Below are 18,327 nucleotides of genomic sequence, written 5' to 3'. Positions count from 1 at the left end.
TCTATTTGATACCATGCAGCTTTTCGCCGCAGTCTCCGCTGGAGCTGGACTTATTGAAGTAATCCTAATAGAGACCTCAACCTGACGGTATCCAAAAGAATATCGTTTTCTGGATATGGTCAAACTGATGGAAGCTTATGCCACCGCCGATAAACAGGGGGGTTTTTAAAACACACCCATTATAACTTCCTGCCAATCAAAACACTGAGCTGGGCCCATTAGGCGCACCTGGGTTTCCTCACCCACATCTGGGGTTCCTCCCACCTGTACATGTAGGAATGAGGCCCATGTGAACTTTACTTCAGCATCTCGGAAATCTACCAAACCTACCAGAACTTACACGAGAACAGTAAGAACATAGAGAGCTCTATCCTTCACCAAGAAACTGAATCTTCTCACAGAGAAAACTGCTGGCCCAGGAGGGCTTCACAAGTGAAATTTCCAAACATTTAAGGAAACAAAAGGGGTCATTTCCCAAGTCTTTTATGAAGCTAGCGTCCCCTGAATCCATAATGGCACAAGAACATAGAAGAAAATTATAAGTCAGCTCCCTCGTGATAACAGTTGCAAACGCCATAAAAAATACGTTGGCAAATTAAGCCCATGATGTCTAAGAAAGGTCATACGTCTCCAAGTTGTATTCCTGCATTAGTTCTTTGTTCCAGGAATACAAACAAGATTCATTTAATGTTTGAATATTGATCAGTGTAAGTGACCAGGTTTTTAGAATATGGAAAGAAAAACTCTAAGTGCGGGATAATATACTTGATCAAATTTAATGCGTATTAGTGATTCAAGTGATCAAACAAGATTCATTTAATGTTTGAATATCAACCAGTGTAAGTGATCAGGCTTTTAGAGTATACAAAGAAAAACTCTAACTCTAAATGCAAAATAATATATTTGATAAAATTTAATGCTTATTAGTGATTCTTTTAAGATCTACATTTAATTCTAAATTTTAAATTCTAGCAAGCCAGAAATTAAAAGGCATTTCCTTATCTGATAAAGCACATGTACCAAAACCAAAACATACTACAGCAAACATTGTACTTCTTGGTAATATATTGAAGGCACTCCTCCTGAGATCAAGAATGAGGTAAGTTTGCCCACTAACATGATTCTATTCAATATTGTGTTGGAGGGCCAAGCCCTTGTAATAAATATTGAAATAAAACAGCCATTATTTGCAGATGATGTGATTGTGTACATATAAAACCCAAAGGAATCTGCAGATAAACCAGTGTGAGTTGAGCAAGGTCACTGGAGACAAGATCGATATTCAAAGCAGGAGGACATAACCATGAATGGGTAAGATCGTCAGATCCACAGGACACACCACGCTCACACCCTGCAGAGGGGGCTTTGGGTCCCCCCAGAGGGCACCCGCCACCCACCGTCTCCAAGTCTTCTCCAAATCTCTCTACCCCAGCGCTCCATCCCGGCTTCGCGAGTCTTGAGGCTGGATTTCCTTCGCACAAACAAGCTCCCTAACAAAACTGTTTCGCATCAGACACATTTCCCGCTGCGGCCGGAAATGAAGGGTGTGCAGGTGCACGGGAGGGAAGGGACAGCCCTGGACGGCTCCACCGGGAGCAGCAGCCTTGCGGTGGCCCGTCCTCGCGGCTCTTCCTGTCCTCACACCCTGCCTCACGGAACCCAATACAGAGAACGAAGCAGGCTTGTCAGAGTCAGAGCAGAGAATTCAGCAGAATGAGAAGAACCTGGGCTAGAGGTGGATGGAGAAACTGAAGAAGAACCCGGGCCGAGATCCCACAAAGAGACACGTGGGACGTCATGACAAAAGGGTCCCAGAAGCAGACTTGGTGCCGAGAGCCCAGGACTCCCTTCTGATCTCTCTCCCAGCTCCCCGAAGCTTCCTTCGCGTGCTGCACGCACCAGGCTGCCCACTGAGGGGACGAAACCTGCTGTGGCTCGTGAGGTGGGGTTAAGTGCACTTGCCCCATGGGAGATTATTGGCGCAACGACAGGCTCCTGGAGCGCCACCAGGGAGGGTGGGAGCAGAAAGGCTGGAGGACCAAATTAAGGTATTCAAAAAGAACGGCTTGTGAAGGGACACCTGGGTGGCTCAGGCGGTTAAGCGTCTGCCTTCGGCTCACGTCATGATCCCAGGGTCCTGGGTCCTGGGATCAAGCCTCACATTGGGCTCCCTGCTCAGCAGGGAGTCTGTTCCCTCTCCCTCTGCCCTTCCCCCGACTTGTGTTCTCTCTCTCTCTCTCTCAAATAAATAAATAAATCTTAAAGGAAAAAAAGGATGGTTTGTTAAACCAATAGCGAGAGACGGGGAGAGGCCAGCGGAAAGGGATGTATTTTGGAGCCCGTTGGGGCAGGGCACAGGAACTACGCTACCTGGATCTCGTGCGTGTAGGTGAGTGTGCGTGTGCCTGCACCTCTCTGTCACTCTCGTGTTCCCTTCCTCTGTCACATCAGCCTCCCTACTGACACGGTCGTGAGCGCACTGGCTGGGAGATCCACAAAGGGAGGAGGCAGAGGACAGAAGGTTCCATGGGAAAGACGGAGCCAGCGCGCCTCGCCAGTGACGGGCTGAACAACCCAGCCTTTTTCCGGCACGTCCCGGGCAGAGAACAAGCGGAGCCAGAAGCGGGCCGGAGCCCAGCGTGCTGATTTCAGAGCTCACCAGCGCCCAGCGCTTCACGGAACTGTCTGTCCCCTGCGCCTCGCAGTTATGGGCTGCTTCCCCGTCCTTTCATGTGTTCCCATAAATATTCATCATACATATTCTCCACTTCCCTTCTCACAAGCTCCCCGGCTCTATACTTAGTTTCCCTTTTTTTCTTTTTTATTATTTTTTTTGGCTTAAACAACAGAAATGTATATTCTCATAGTTCTGGACACTAGAAGTCCAAAATCAAGGGTGTTGGCAGGGCTGGTTTCTTTTTTGGTTTTTGTTTTTTAATTGAAGTAGAGTTGACAGTTTCTCTTATCTTCTATGATAGAAGTATTCTTTTTTTTTTTTTTTCAAATGAGGGAGAGTGCACAAGCAGGGGGAGCAGCAGGCAGAGGGAGAGCAAACTCCCCACTGAGGAGGGACCCCGATACGGGACTTGATCCCAGGACCCTGGGATCGTGAACTGAGCCGAAGGCAAATGCTTAATCGACTGAGCCATGCAGGCGTCCCTATGATGGAAATATTCTTAAATAAACAAGCATGCGTTACGGGTCCCTCTGGCAGAAGGATGCCCAACTCGATCCTCAGGATAAAGTCAAGCGCTGTCACATCTCAGAGCCACGCAGACATGATGCATCCCTGCGATCAAATAGAGAGAAACCGGAACTAAAGCCACAGCCATTCACAGGGAAAGGGGGGTGGGACATCACAGGTGGTGGGGACAGATTCCAGAGCAGCAGCTGTGAGAAGGAAAGCCTGGCCCCAGAGGGAGGCATCCAAAGCCCGTGATAGGGACAGGTCTAAGTCAGGAGCAACTCCGGAGGTGACAGTCCCCAAGAATGCAGTGTGAACAAGGTCCCCCGAAGTTGTGAGATGTGAGCACAGGAAGAGGAATACAGGAATACTTTCCCCCCAGCGGTGAAAGTGCTTTACCTTCTTTTATCTTCCCTAGTGCCTTTAGCAATTTGAAGATAAAATGAAAGAACATACATGCAAGCTATTGCTAAACTATACGCGTGTTAGTTACTATCATTATTATTACTGGTGATTTTCTGTGTCATCAGAAAAAAAAATTAGTGAGCCTTAGTGAGTCTCAGGTCTTATGAGAGAGAGGAAGAAGATCGCTAACAACCTCTCTACTGTTAATGAGGGGGGAAATTAATTGCCTCGAGCCCCTAGGAAGGTGATGTTGTGTGAGTGGGTTTCTGTGCAATTCGTCCCTCTGCAGCCTCACGCTCATTAAGCTTGAGGAGAGGCCCTCAGGGGAGAGAGGTGGTAAATGAGGGGGGTCGGCCCTGTACCCGGAGCCCCAGGGGGTCCCGGACCTCACATACTGACAGGAGCAACATCTCCAGGTGTCACACCCTCTGCATCCCGGACTGCCACTCGTTGGCTTCCTACTCATCCCCCGGGACCACCTAAAATAAGTTCGTTCTCAGAGGTCCAGGTGGAAAGGCCAGATAAAAGCTCAGCCAGACGCCTTCCTAGGGAAGAGAGATCCAGAAGTCGGCCAGGACTGCCTGGGAGCACCTGACTCTGGAGCTGGTCCCAGGGAGGGAAGGTCACTCCAGGGGGCTCCGGGAGCTGGGCTCAGAGGGAGATGGTCCCTGACTCTCCACAGGTCAGTGTGCTCGCTGGAGGTCCCCACCTCTTCTCTGTTGCTTCCCTTCTTTCCCTGTCCCCTCAAGTCCCCATTTAGAAATCCTAACAAGCACTGAATTTTTTTCTCTCTGCCAAGCACACTGACAAGTGCTTCAAATGCATCATGTCGTGTATCTTCACGACAGCCCTAAGAGCAGCCCCTGTCGTTCCCACTTTACAGAAGACAAAACTGAGGGAGGTTCAATATTCTGCCCAAGGTCACAAAACTAGTCATGGCTGACAATGGGATTCAAATCCTTATCAGGCAGTACGAAGTCCCATGCTCTTCACTGCTTTACTCTACTTTACAATGGTGCTCCTGGCACCAAAACTAGCCACTGGCCCCAGGAGCCAGCAGTGTTTGGAAGAAACCCTCCCAAAAGGCAATGAAATGTTCAATTATTTGGTGGTACAGTTTGCAGTGGTTGGGGGTGGGTGGAGGAAGAGGGGCGTAGAATCTCTCTGTCCTCCAGCTGTTCTAGGCCATTTATGTTTACCACTGCTCCGTGGGGCTGGGTTCTCAATGCCAGACATTCAAAGTCTACGTGTAATCCTGGGCTCTGTGTCTCTGAACCAATAAGTTGTCTCCTGAGATCCCATCAGTGAGGCTGTCCCCAGGCTGGGTTATCAAGTTCAATACGTCTCTTCCATCCACTTACGTAAAAACATCGTTTTTAAAAAAGCAACGTCAATATCCTACACAGAGGATAGTGAGTTTTGCTCCTGGGCAAGGGAGGAGGCTATCCCACGGCCGGGTGCTGTCTGACACTGTTGCATCCGGGCTGGGAGGAGAGCATCTACTTCTCAAGGGCTCTCTCCTTCAGCAAGTCCCCTGCCTTCACGACGCTCCCCCCTTCAGCCCTCCCCGGTCACTTCCAGACATTCACACCAAACATGCAGTCACTTTCAGGATCAGCCCCGACCCGAGGTCCCTGTGAGGGAGTTTCACGATTAGGGACTAGGAGCCTTCTCCTCTCTGTCCCTCTCCTCAGGCATCCAACTGGCACGGGAGCTCAGTCCACTCAGGCTGCCTGCCGCTCAGTGTGTCTCAAACTCGACCCAGAATAGAAGTCAGCTGCAGGTCTAGCGAAAATGCATATTCCGGTTCAGTAGTTGGTCTGGGGCGGAACCAGATTCTGCATCTCTCAGGAGCACCGAGTGATGTTCGAAACTGCAGGTGTGCGAGTCTCACTCTGGTGACCAGGTGCTAAAGATCACTGACCATGGCTTGTGAGCCTCTGTCCCATCTGACTGGCAGGGAAAAAGAAAAAGAAGCAAGAGAAAGCCAGACAGGGCCCCTCTGCAAACGCGCCGGGTTTCTTCTCCGCCCCCCTGCCCCCCAAAACAGTGAAAGGTCCAGCATGAAAACCTTGTCAGAAATGCATGCAAATATCTTTTATTGAGGGTCTGCAAGCTCTAGATTGCAAATTGCTTGAACCCTGAATGGCTTTAAGATAAGTGCTGCTTTGTTGCTCATCGTAAAAGAGGGGCAACAATTTCAACTTCCCTCAGCGGGAAAACTGCTGAAATGTTATAAAACGCGACACTGGGCTGCCTTTGGTGGGGAAAGATGGGCAGCCCTTAATTCCTGTCCTGGAAAGAGCCCCAAAATAAGTTGTTAAATAAAAAACAGAAACAAGGTACAGAACAATGTGTATAGTTTGCCACCATTTGTATCTTTTAAAAGAAAGGAGAAAATAGAGGTACACGGATTGCTTATATAAGCAGTGACTAACCGTGGAAAGATACACAAGAAACTGGCAGCTTCTGAGGCAGATTGCTGAGTGGCTGGGGAATCAGAAGGGAACGGGCAGGTTGGGACTTATTTTCAATGTAGTCCTTTCTGAATTTTGTGCCATTGGAATATATTTCCCACTCGAAAAAAAACAACTAAAATTGAAAGATAATCCCCTTGTTCTTTCTATTCCTCCATCCACCCAAAATTCAGTGAAATTGATTCACTCAACCAACACTTGCAAGAACCCCCCAGCTGAGTTGGTTCCTGGAACAGAGTAGCATTGCCTTGTGTTACCCACGTGTCAATGTTCCACGTTGGTGAAACTCCAAAAGGTGTGCATTCAGAGTTTAGAGGCTCTGGGGGTCCCGATTTTCCTGGTGGGATTCCAGAGACCCGCCACCAGGGACAAGAACTGCAGACCTCGGCGTTCTGCGAATGGAAGACATTTGCAATCTGGGTCACCTTTCTACCATCAGGTGGCTGGGAACTTGATAATGACTTCACCTCAAAAGCCTTCCCGTGAGGACTTCCTGCTGCACTTACAATGTGTTCTGTTCTCCTGATTTTTTTCTAGTTTGAACATCTGACCTTGACTGGCTGAATGATTGGGTTTTACTGTTCTGCTCTGGATACCCTATTTTATCTCTGGATTCTCATGAAGTAATTTCTCCAGCTTGTGTTCTTTATTCTCTTTCCCCCAGCTGTGATCCCTCCCCAATGAATAGAGGATTCTGCCAAACACTGTCCACGTGGTCATTCAAGTTCAGATATCAGTTCATCCTTTTGGGACCTCAAGCAGGTTCCTCAGTTCTCAAATGAGGTTAGGGTGAGGCAAGCACCTGACCTAGAGAAGAGCCCAGAATAGAGGTTTAACAAATGTTTCCTCTGTCGTAACATGTCTTCCTCACTCCACAACCACTCGGGATCATTATAACCTTTTCATTCTCTCCAAAGCACGTCTGTCCCCAAAGCCCAGACAAGTGTTGTCCTCTGCAGATCTGTGCCTAGGACTCAGCTTTCTCCAATGCTTGCCCAGTGGCATATCACAAAGTGTAGAGTAACAGGGAGCACGCAGGGCTGGGAGAGATCTCCCGGGAGAGTTCCCTGAACCTCACTGTGCTCCCAACCCAACTCCTTCGAGAATAAAGGTGCCCAGTCCTGTGAGCACCTGTGATTCAAAACATTCCAATCCACCAGTGTTTGCACTCTACAATGTGTCATGTTACACCAGTGACTTTTTTTCTTTTTTTTTTTTGATGTCCAGATCTGTGTATGGAAAGAATGATCTAAAGCCATTTGTCAATTGATTATAATATTTTAAGTTGCAAGGAGGGGCGAGGAGGCATGGTGGCTGGAGCAGGATAAGCAAGAGGGAAAAGAGTAGACAAGAGGACAGAGAGGTGACAGGAAGTGACAGAGCAGTGGCCAACCTCGCAGAGCCGTTGTGTGCAGTGACAGGCTCGCCCTGGCTGCTCCTCCTAACAGGGAAGCAGGACGCCAACTAAGAGCAATTGCAGTTAATCAAACAACGTATAAGGTGTCTTGCAAAGAAGCAGTGGGAAGTTGGTACACATTTTGAAGGTAGAGCCGATAGGATTGGCTGAGGGGTTCCCTGAAGGGTGAGAAAGAAAGTAGCCAAAAATGGCTAGAAGGTTTGGGCCGAAACAACTGAAAGGATCCCATTGCTATGACCCGAATGAGGAAGATTTTCTTATCTAATTGATCATTAATTTATACTTGTTCGTTGACACCGGCACCGTGATCGATACCAGAGCACAAATTCCTGAGATAGGAAGTAACCCTCCTCGTACCAGGAGTAAGAAAGTCCAACAGGAAAGATGGATGGGCATTTTTTTAATGTGGAAGTACAGTGCCATGAATTCACCTGAGGCAGTATCTGTGAAATTCAGGGGAGGAAAGGAGGGGATGGACCTGTAAGCTCGGTTTGGAGAGACCGAAGGACGTTCCAACAAGAAAATATAGAATTTGAAAAGGCATAGACATTCGCAGTAACGCAGTGTGTTTGTAGAAGTAAATCGTTCCGAACTGCTAACTGAGAGCAGAATAGGAGGGGGGTGGCACAGAACAGACAAGACATGGAAGCTGAGGAATGTAGACGTCGTCCTAAGGGGGTCAGGGAACCCTCAGAACCTCAGCATGAGTGTGACACCATGGATTGATGTGGGCTTTGGGGACCGGTCTGCCACTCAGAGATACACGGGCTCTTCGGTGGTAGGAGATGTTAAAAGCTATCTCTTCGACGAGAATGTTAAGATTCTTGTTTCTCCTCCCCTTGGTCGCTACCCTGCGTGTAACACACCAGTGGAATGGCATCGGGGCAGAATCAGAGCGTGGTGACGAGATTCATCCTGCTGGGCCTCACAGACCAGGCCGACCAAAAGCATCTCCTCTTCGGCATCTTCCTGCTGATCTACGCCGTGACGCTGGCAGGCAACCTTGGCATGATAGACCTGATCCGTACCAGCTCCGCCCTCCACACCCCCATGTACTTCCTCCTGAGCGTGCTCTCCTTCCTGGACATCTGCAATTCCTCCGTGTTCACCCCCAGGCTGCTGATCAGCTTCCTCACCGTGGACCAGTCCATCTCGTTTGCGGGCTGTGTGGTCCAGATGGCCTTCATGATCCTCCACGGCACCGGGGAGTGCCTGCTCTTGGCCGTCATGGCCTACGACCGATTCGTGGCCATCTGCCACCCTCTCCGCTACCACACCATCATGTCCAAGCGCTTGTGCATCCTGCTGGTGGTGGGCACCTACACTGCGGGGGTGTTCGTCTCAGCCCTGCAGACAGGGAATGCCTTCGTCTTGCCCTACTGTGGTCCCAATGTCATTGATCACTTCTTCTGTGACATCCCTCCCGTGCTCCAACTGGCCTGCTCAGACACCACTGTGGCCAACGTCATCCTGCTCTTCCTTTCCGCCTTGGTTACTGTCCCCACGGTGTCGGCCATCTTGGTGTCTTACACCTACATCCTGGTCACAATGTGTAGGATGAGGTCTCTGGAGGCCCAGCGCAAAGCTTTCTCCACTTGCGCCTCCCACCTCACTGCCCTCTCCCTCTTCTATGGGTCTGTGTTCTTTGTATATGTCCAACCCAACCCGGAAAGCGCTTCAGCCTATAACAAGACCCTCTCTGTGTTCTACACCATTGTGATCCCCATGCTGAACCCCCTGGTCTACAGCCTAAGGAATAAGGATGTCAAGGCTGCTGTACAAATTAGGGTTCTTAACTTAAGCAGAAAAGGAATTTGTTAGAAAGGTATCTGGAAGCTCGTAAAAGAGAAGAGAAGCCTAGAGATCCCAGCTGGGACAGGAACCAAGAGTGGCCAAACACAGCTGAACGCCTGCCACAAGAATGGTCTGTGCAGGCTGCCCCCTTGGGGAACATCACCTTTGAGCGTCCCCATTGCTATGGCTACCACTGCTGCCCCTGAGCATTCAGCCCTGCTCAGCTTCAGGACAAAGCCACCGACACTAGCCTCTGTCCCACCCTCCATAGCATCCAACCACATCTCATCTCGAACTGTTCCTACACCTTCCCATCATTCCCTGAAGTTCAAGCCAGAGGCAGGAACATCCACCTGTTGGGCAACACCCCTATTGTACACCCATCAGTGCACCACACTCAGCATGGATATGTTACATCCCTGATACACTACATCCACACTTCCATCTTACAGAGCCCTAGGACCTCCTTTCAGTGGTCTCAGAGCGGGAGTCAGATTCTGTCTTCCTCCAATCTGTGAGCGTTCTCAAATATAGAAAGGAGCATTGAATGTCACGGCGACCTAAAAGGTTATATAGGGGATAGTGCCCTTCTGTGTGATACTGGAGAAATGGTCCATGTGGTGTTTGAGTACAGGAAGGAGACGGTGATCATTGACTTTGTGGGGCTGAATGGAGCCCCGGCTACAGAAATCTCCGTTATAACTAGCCAGAGACCAGAATGTGTGCTACAGCAGTAAGGAGCTATTATTTCTCCATAAATCACCACCTTAAACAAAATAAAAAGCTGACAGGCCATAGAGCTTTTTTCAATCAAGATCAAATTACCTTTATGTCTTTAGACAAAACCTTTCTTTATTGTAACAGAAATCAATCTTACTGACTTAAGAGGGAAAGAAAGAGGTGAAATTTATTGTGAAACCCAGATATCAGCTGAAGTTGCCTATCTTTCTGAGAGTCAAATAAAATGGGCTCGTGTGCTAAAATCCCTATATTTCTGCCTGCCTGGAGAACCTGAGGTAGCAGAGGATGGGGCGTAAATGGCTGGTGTTTTTCCTGGTTACCTCTAGCTCCCAAGTCCTAAATCCACTGATTTACCTTGGCTTACGCATCATCCAGGGAGGGAAAAGCATGGGGCCAGAAATGTGGATTGTATAAATGGGGAAGGGAGAGAAACAAAAGCTGACTGTCATAGAGGCTGGTGGGAGGGGCAAAGGGGAGCTTTGAGCAAACTAGGCTGAGCCAACACAGCTGGGTTTGCTTCCAACAGGAAACCAAAAAACAACTGCATCTCTTCCAGACGAAACCTCCTCCATGTTCACCTGTAACTTCGTAAATATCAAAGTGAAACAACATGGTCTTAGAAAATTAAATAATGCACGGGTGAACCTGTTAGTCAATGCTCAGCGATCTCCCAGCTTAATTTATGGTTTGGGGTCGTTTTTCTTACCATACTGTGTAAGGGCTCTCCAGAGAAATAGAATCAATAGAACATGATAGATTAGATGATTGATTGATTGATTGATTGATAGCTGATAGATGATAGATAGATAGATAGATAGATAGATAGATAGATAGATTGATAGATGATGATAGATAGATAGATAGATAGATTGATAGATGATGATAGATAGATAGATAGATGATAGATAGATGATAGATAGATGATAGATAGATTGATAGATGATGATAGATAGATAGATAGATAGATAGATAGATAGATAGATAGATGATAGATGATAGATAGATGATAGATAGATGATAGATGATAGATAGATAGATAGATAGATAGATAGATAGATAGATAGATGATAGATAGATGATAGATAGATTGAAGAAGAGATTTATTATAGGAATTGCCTCATGCGATTATGGAGGTTGAGAAGTCCCACCATCTGCCATCTGCAAGCAGAGAACTAGGAAAGCTGGTAGTGTAATTCGGTCTAAATCAAAAGGTCTGAAAACTGGGGGCTGATGCTGTCATTCCTGGTGGGAGTCCAAAAGCCCAAGAACCCAGCCCACCGATGTCTGAGGACAGGAGAAGCTGGATGGTCCAACTCAAGCCAAAAGAGCAATTTCACCTTTCCTCTGCCTTTTTTGCTCTACTGAGGCCCTCAGTGGATTGCATGAGACCCACCCACATTAACGAGGGTGATCTTTCCTCAGTCTACCAATTCAATTGCTAATCTTATCTGGAAACCCCACTCAGACACAGCCAGAGCTCATGTTTTACCAGCCCTTTACCAGGGATGCCCACATCCCTGAGCCCAGTCAGGGTGACACAGAAGTTAACAATCACACGTACAAGAATATAGTAGCCCCCAGCTGGTCCCCCACCACCGTCCCAACACTCCATCCCAGACTTAGGAGTTTAGGGACTGCAGTCTTTTCATGAAAATAAGCCATTTGCTTAACAGAAAACTTTCCTTCGAATAATAATTTCCCTTAGGGCCAAGGAGACACAGAGGACCCAGGAACAGAGACACTGGGGTGTCAGCCCCTCCTTCCTTGCCCTGGTTGACTCACGCTCCGCTCCTGATTTCAGCAATTCCTGAGCACGCTCACGCCGTGGTCCTGGGCAGCCCAGTCACAGACTACAAAGTAAACAGGCTTCCCAGAAATGGTTTATGGGGTGGCCCATGAGGAACGGAGGGAAGACAGGGCAGAGAGGAGAGAGCAGGAGCAGCTGGGGACATGGCCAAGTTTGCTCAGAGACAAGGCAGCCTGCCCTTTCGGCCCCATGCACACCTCCCTGTCCCAATGTCTCCTCCCCTCTTCTTTCAACTAAAACCATCTGGCACAGAACCCAATAGGAGGCATTGGAATGTTGGTTGGAGAATAAGTCAAAGTATTGCCTCTCTCAAGAGCATTGGAATTACACTATGTCTTAAGACCACCCAGAGCCCACTCAGTAACTGAAGATGTGGAACTTTCTACTGGGTGGGAGTGAAGCCAAAGGTCAGGTAGAGGGGCAGATCCAGCCACAGGTGCTGAAGGAAGACCAATTTGTGGTCCCGGCCAGGCAGCCGAGGCATGGGGCCACCGCAGACCACTGCCAGCAAATCCTGGATGTTGAGCGAATGGTTATTGTCGGCAGAGACTGGCTCCATCACCTGGGGAAAGTTAGTTAGCCTTGCTGGGCTTCCACCTGTCCCACGTGGAATAGAGATGCGATGGCCAAAGCCTACGTGTTTACAAATGGAAAAGCGGTTAAGTCACTTCAAATCTCTTCGATGTTCATCTTGTTCCCAAGGCTCTCAAGCTCATTTAAACTAACCTCAGAGGCCCTTGGGGGAGGGACACTGAAACCACGTAGGGGTGCAGCCTAGGCACTGGGATCCCTGGAGGGACACTCACGCTCTCCAGCGCCGAGTGCTGTCACTCACCAGGTGGGACATCTCTCCAGGCATCACTTCCAGGGACAACTTGGTGCAGGATGGAAGGAACCAGATGCAAGTGAGCGAGGCCTTCCCTGGGAGAAAGAATCCAAGGCAGTCCAAGACACGTCCAGCTGGGGCGGGTCACAGGTGACTAGCGTCAAAGAAGGGACAGATGGGCAGACACCCTCCAGAAGATTCATGGATCCTGCCAGCGAGCGGCTGCCCTGCCTTCTCCACAGGTCAAGATACTGAACACTGTCCCCACCCCCACCCCGAGTGTCATACACCCAGTTTCATCCCTACCCTCTCCAGGACCTCACAGAAACCAGCCCCAAGAAGCTGAGCTAGACGGGAAGCGAGCCTGGCTCAGGGGCAGTGTCCAGATAAGCTCTCTAAAGATCGATTTGCTCGACGGAGGGCACCAGTCAATCTTCGAATCCCGTTCTTCTCTAAGATGCTGGTAAAGCATGATGTTTGTTGTAATTCGAGAGACTGAGTTTCCAAGGCCAGTCTGCCAGAGTCGTTACCAGCCAGAAAATTCTATGCCCACAAATCTGTGAAATGCTGCCCAACGAACAGCACATCTAAAACATGACCTCAGGGTCTGAACAGGGTGGCTTCCTGTGGGTATTTATTATTATTGTACCCAAGAGCACACTTCACTCTTCTACTCGCTTGTGCTTTTAAGCTCAAAACTGCAATGCTGGTGTTTTTTAAAAAGATTTATTTATTTGGGGGCGCCTGGGTGGCTCAGTTGGTTAACCCACTGCCTTCGGCTCAGGTCATGGTCCCGAGGTCCTGGGATCAAGTTCCACTTCGGCTCCGTGCTCCGCGGGGAGTGTGCTTCTCTCTCTGCCCCTCCCCCTGCTCGTGCCCTCTCTCTCTCTCACTTTCTCTTACTCTCAAATAAGTAAAATTTTAAAGGAAGGAAGAAACTGAGCCACAGAAGGGGTGACGTCACTAGTCTCAGATTACATAAATCCAAGGTGGCAGAACCAGCACTGATACTCAGACTCCAGGGTGTCAGGCTTACCCACTACACTATATCATCTCCACCTTTTGGGATGTGTTCCGTGGACCCCTGCAGTGTTGGATTTCTAAGGATGGCCACGGCTGATTCCTTACTTTTCTGAATGGCAGGCCACCCCACCCACCAAGGTTGGGATACAGATGCCTGGTTAAAATCGAATTTGAGACAAACAACCAATAATTCTTAGTATAAACATGTCCTAATATTACATAGTTTATACTAAAAAAATTATTTGTTTATCTGAATTTGTTCATCAGATTTAAATGGGCCCCATGTATTTTATCGGGCAACCCCACTGGTGGCTTGCTCTGATCAATGACACACAGCAGAAGTGACAACTTGCCGGCTTCAGGCCTAGCCTTAAAGAGGACTGTTGGCGTCCACTTCTTCCATCTTGGAAGCCCACCCTAAGACCACCGGGCTGGGAGGAAGCTTCACGAGCCATGTGGAAAGGCCATATGGAAGAGCACTGAGCACCAGACGTCGGGAGTGGCATTGGCCTCCGGGACAGCCCAGGGGCCAGGGGCACGAGCTGTGAGCGATCTCCGTCCACACCACGCGGAGGAAAAGGACAATGTACCCCAAGCCCTACCCAAACTCCTCACCCACACAATTGTGGAAGATAACAAAGTGGTGTAGTTTTAAGATACTACATATTAGGGCCACCTGGGTGGCTTAGTTGGTTAAGCGTCTGCCTTCAGCTCAGGTCATGATCCCAGGGTCCTGGGATCAAGCCCCACATCGGGCTCCCTGCTCAGCAGGGAGCCTGCTTCTCCCTCTTCCTCTGCCCCTCCCCTTGCTTGTGCTCTCCCACTCTCTCTCTCAAATAAATAAATAAAATTAAAAAAAAAAGATACTACATTTTAAGGAGTGTTCTTATATAGTTAAAAAAAAAAAAACCCTGAAATAACCCCTAATGGATTGTCCTTGAATTATTTTTAATTTAGTCCCCAAACCTTGTGGGGTTCTCAGTGGGGCTCCATTAGTCTTGGTCTCCACGCCTGTGTAGTCTTGTCTCACTGTTATTTCCCTGAGGGAGGCCGCCCAAGCTGGAGGTTCAGAGCGTGGCATTCGGAGACAGTCCGACCTGGCCTGCATCCCGGCTCCATCACACAAAGCTGTATGACCTTGGTCTCTCTGTCTGAAAAATGAGTATGTCGGTATTAATTACCTCATAAGGTGGTTCATGAGGATTAAAGATTTAATGTCTATAAAGCGCTTAGAACGCCGTCGGGTCCTTAACGAGCGTCCGGCACGTCTTAGCTGTTGTAATTAGTCGTCCTTACACTGAATCATTTCTCTGACCTGTGTTATCTTATTATTTTATCTCCCTTATTATTTCTACGCAGGGGAGACAGTTTAGTGAAGCCAGAAATCACAGAACAATGAGGCTGGCGGGGTCCAGCCGCGAAGAACCACAGCTCTCGGCGAGGAGAGAAATACAGCGAGCTGTCAGGCCTGCCCCAGCCCCTGTCCTGCCGCACCACGGCCTCATCCCTTTTTCCCCAGGCCCAGCACCCGCTGAGACATCACAGGGCCCCAGATTCAGCCCAGAACTAAAGGGTAACGAAGCTACGTCCTCGACTACCTGGTCATGTTCCCGAATTTCCTTCTCTTTCCCTGTGAACCAGCAATGCTGGTGCAGAAAAATGGAGATTCGTGAGAACATAAGATGAGACAGAAGTTAATGCGTTCTAGAATCAGACAGGACTGATGTCTAAATCTGGTTTTCCAACATACAGTCTGGCATAATTTGTAAACAAGAAAGCTGTGTGAAGCTTAAATACTCAGATGACAAAAAAACCCAGCACGAAGTAGGCTGTTGAATAGATGCTCATTTGCTAGGGTTTCCCCACTTTCCCCACTTTTCATGCTCTCTGGGCATGAAAGGGGCATTGGCTGCCGGGATCAGGGATGTGGTCACGCAAAATGCCAGCGTCCTTTTTCTCTTCTGTGGCCCCAGCATCAGTCATCACTACTTCTGTGATCCCTGCGTCTCTGCCCAGCCACCTGCTTACCTGTGCTGGCGTTGCCAAGGCGGGAGCCATTCTCTTCCTTCCTTCCGCTCACCCTGCTCCCCATCACGGGCACCCTAATCACCTTCCGAAGGAGGCACTCCCCGAAGCCCAAAGCAGAGCTCTTCCGTCTGTGCCTTTTGTCTTCCCACCTTCTCCCTCTTCCGTGGTACCACGGGTTCACATCGTGCTCAGCCAGGCTCTCGGGACGGGCTTGACCCTGCAGTCCTGGGGCAGGTCGGAGCCAGACCAAGTGATCAGATCGTGGTGAGCAGATCGCGGACTCCAAACCAAGGATGAGCCAAGGGTCAAATACCAGGGGAAGAGGGTAAGATTTCAAAACGTGGGTCAAAATAAGTAAAGCAGCATCGTGAATGACATCAGGGTCAGGCCTGAAGTTAGACCAACAGGTGGTGCCCTGAGGTCCAGACAGATACCAGCTTCCTGGTTCTTAAGGCCATTGGGCAGTCAAACCTAGCTCGAGCGGAGCCAGACTCAGAGTAAAGGGGTGTTTCCAGATCCCTCCAGACTTCTGCTTAGGCACACAATTTGTTTGGAGTTGAGCTTCCTTTGAAGACCCCTCCTCTCGTATCCTGGTACCTGACATTGACCTCGCTCCCACATCTCTATTCCCGGGTAAGAGACAGTGACCAAAGGCAGCCCTTGAGAGATTGCAGTCTCTTCCAGCACCTGTCTGCTCACTGGTCCAGACACAAGCACGTTTGTCACTGGGACCGTGCAGATTTATCCCCACAGAGTTTCATTCCCACAGACTCTGCTCACCACCATGACTCGCCTCCCAGGTGCCCAGCCTCATACTTCATTTCCTCCCCACGGAGCCTGGCACAGTGCTGGGTACTTAATCAGGGCACAGGAATGAAGGCATAGTTATTCATACATATTTCACCCCTTCCTCTTTGGATTTTAGGCTTTGGGGCAGCAGATGATAAAAAGATTACCGGTTGTCGTTATTCTGTAAGGCTCGGGCCTAACCACACACTACAGCTACCTGAAGAAGGTGTTTTCCCAATAACGATACTTAGTAGCTAACATCTATTGGACATATATTACGTCCCAGGCATTCTGGGAGCCACATCATACACATCCCTTCATTTAACCCTCAGGACAAATCTGTGAGTAGGTCATGCCTATGTCACATACAAGGAAACAGAGTCCAAGAACTCTAAGGTCAAATACAGGTCATAATTCGTAGACCCAAGTCCAGCTGATTTCAAAGCCAAGGCTCTACTCTATTGACTAAAACTTGGATTTTTGCAGGAAATTATGCAACAAGTTGACATTTCTACAGCTTCCAAAAATTCCAAGGAGCTGCTCCAATATTTTCCACCAGGGCCCAGCTTTCCACGAATCCCATAGAGTCTTGACGCCTACCAGGAGTTTCTAGGTCCTACCGAGCCCCTGAAAAGCAACTTGGAACAGGAAAAAGGAATGGGATAGAAAAGGCAGAAAGAATTAGGACATGAAAGGACCTTTGGTGCCTCTGCCTTGGTCCCAGCCCTCTTGCCACCAAAGCAAGCCCCAATTCCCTAAGCCGCTTGCCTCGCCCTCCGCCCCGTCCTGGGTTCCATCTTCGTGCTAGCGTAGAGTTTTCTCTCTGAGTCACAACAAAGAATGAAGGCACTTTTTCTTCGCGGTCAGTGCAGGCTGGTTTCAAGAGCAGACTGCAGTGATTCATTGATTCATCAAAAATCGGGGGCTTGGAGAACGAGTGACGTTGCTTTAAGTAGCTAACTTTAGCATCTCTCCCCCAAATCAGAGAAGGGTCTCTTGTTCCAGAACCCCAATTATTCCTTATGCAAAAAGAGGTATTTAGAAAATATGATCTGTGTAAGGTGTCTTCCGGTCCTGACTTTCACATGAAATCTGAACTCTCTTGGCAGCACCAGTGAACCGGTCCACTCATAAAAGATACACGGACAAGGTAACCTCCACAAGGCAATGTAACTCTACTTTCCTTCCAGATTATCAAAGAGCCAAAACAGGAAGCAAAAGGGCCCCAGAAAAAGAAGGGAAGGGAGAATGGAAGGGAAGGGAGAAGAGAAGAGAAGAGAAGAGAAGAGAAGAGAAGAGAAGAGAAGAGAAGAGAGAAGAGAAGAGAAGAGAAGAGGGGAGGGGAGGGGAGGGGAGGAGAAAAAGAAGTAAAATGCTCTCAAAGAACAGTAACCCTGGGTAAAGAATAGATTGATAGATGTCAACTGCCAGCTCTTCAAAAGATCACTGAATACCTATTGTTCAAAGCTAAGTTTATGAGACCTACCGTAGTAAGACAGCACACAGAATTTAGTGTCTTAAAAGGAGGAAATCAGTGGAAGATATTTACAGAGTTTGGGGGTCCAGACCCAAGTGGGTTAAGGTGGATCTTTTTTTTTTTTTTAAGTTTTTCTTTTTGTCTTAAGCAGGCTCCACACCCAGCATGGAGCCCAACACAGGTCTTGAACTCACAACCCTGAGGTCAAGAGTCGCATACTCTTCCCACTAAGCCAGTCAGGTGCCCCTAGAGTGCATCTTACAAATTAGGGAGCACATGAGGACTGGACAAAGTTTGTGACATTATAGTTTAAGATTGGCAGGTACAGGGAAGATAGGGCCTGAAAGCGGTCTCGGGAA

General features: G+C 48.7%; 1 pseudogene; it reads left to right on the top strand.

Annotated features, from left to right (window-relative positions):
- The first annotated feature begins 8,350 nt into the window (after positions 1-8,350).
- LOC123784976 (olfactory receptor 5J3-like) lies at positions 8,351-10,014 on the top strand (annotated as a pseudogene).
- The last annotated feature ends 8,313 nt before the right edge of the window (positions 10,015-18,327 follow it).

This window comes from Ursus americanus, chromosome 24 (assembly GCF_024610735.1).
Source record: "Ursus americanus isolate L20-20 chromosome 24, mUrsAme1.1.p, whole genome shotgun sequence".
NCBI classification, from domain to species: domain Eukaryota; kingdom Metazoa; phylum Chordata; class Mammalia; order Carnivora; family Ursidae; genus Ursus; species Ursus americanus.
The sequence above is the reverse complement of the archived record's forward strand: the minus strand, read 5'-3'. Positions and strand labels throughout refer to the sequence as shown.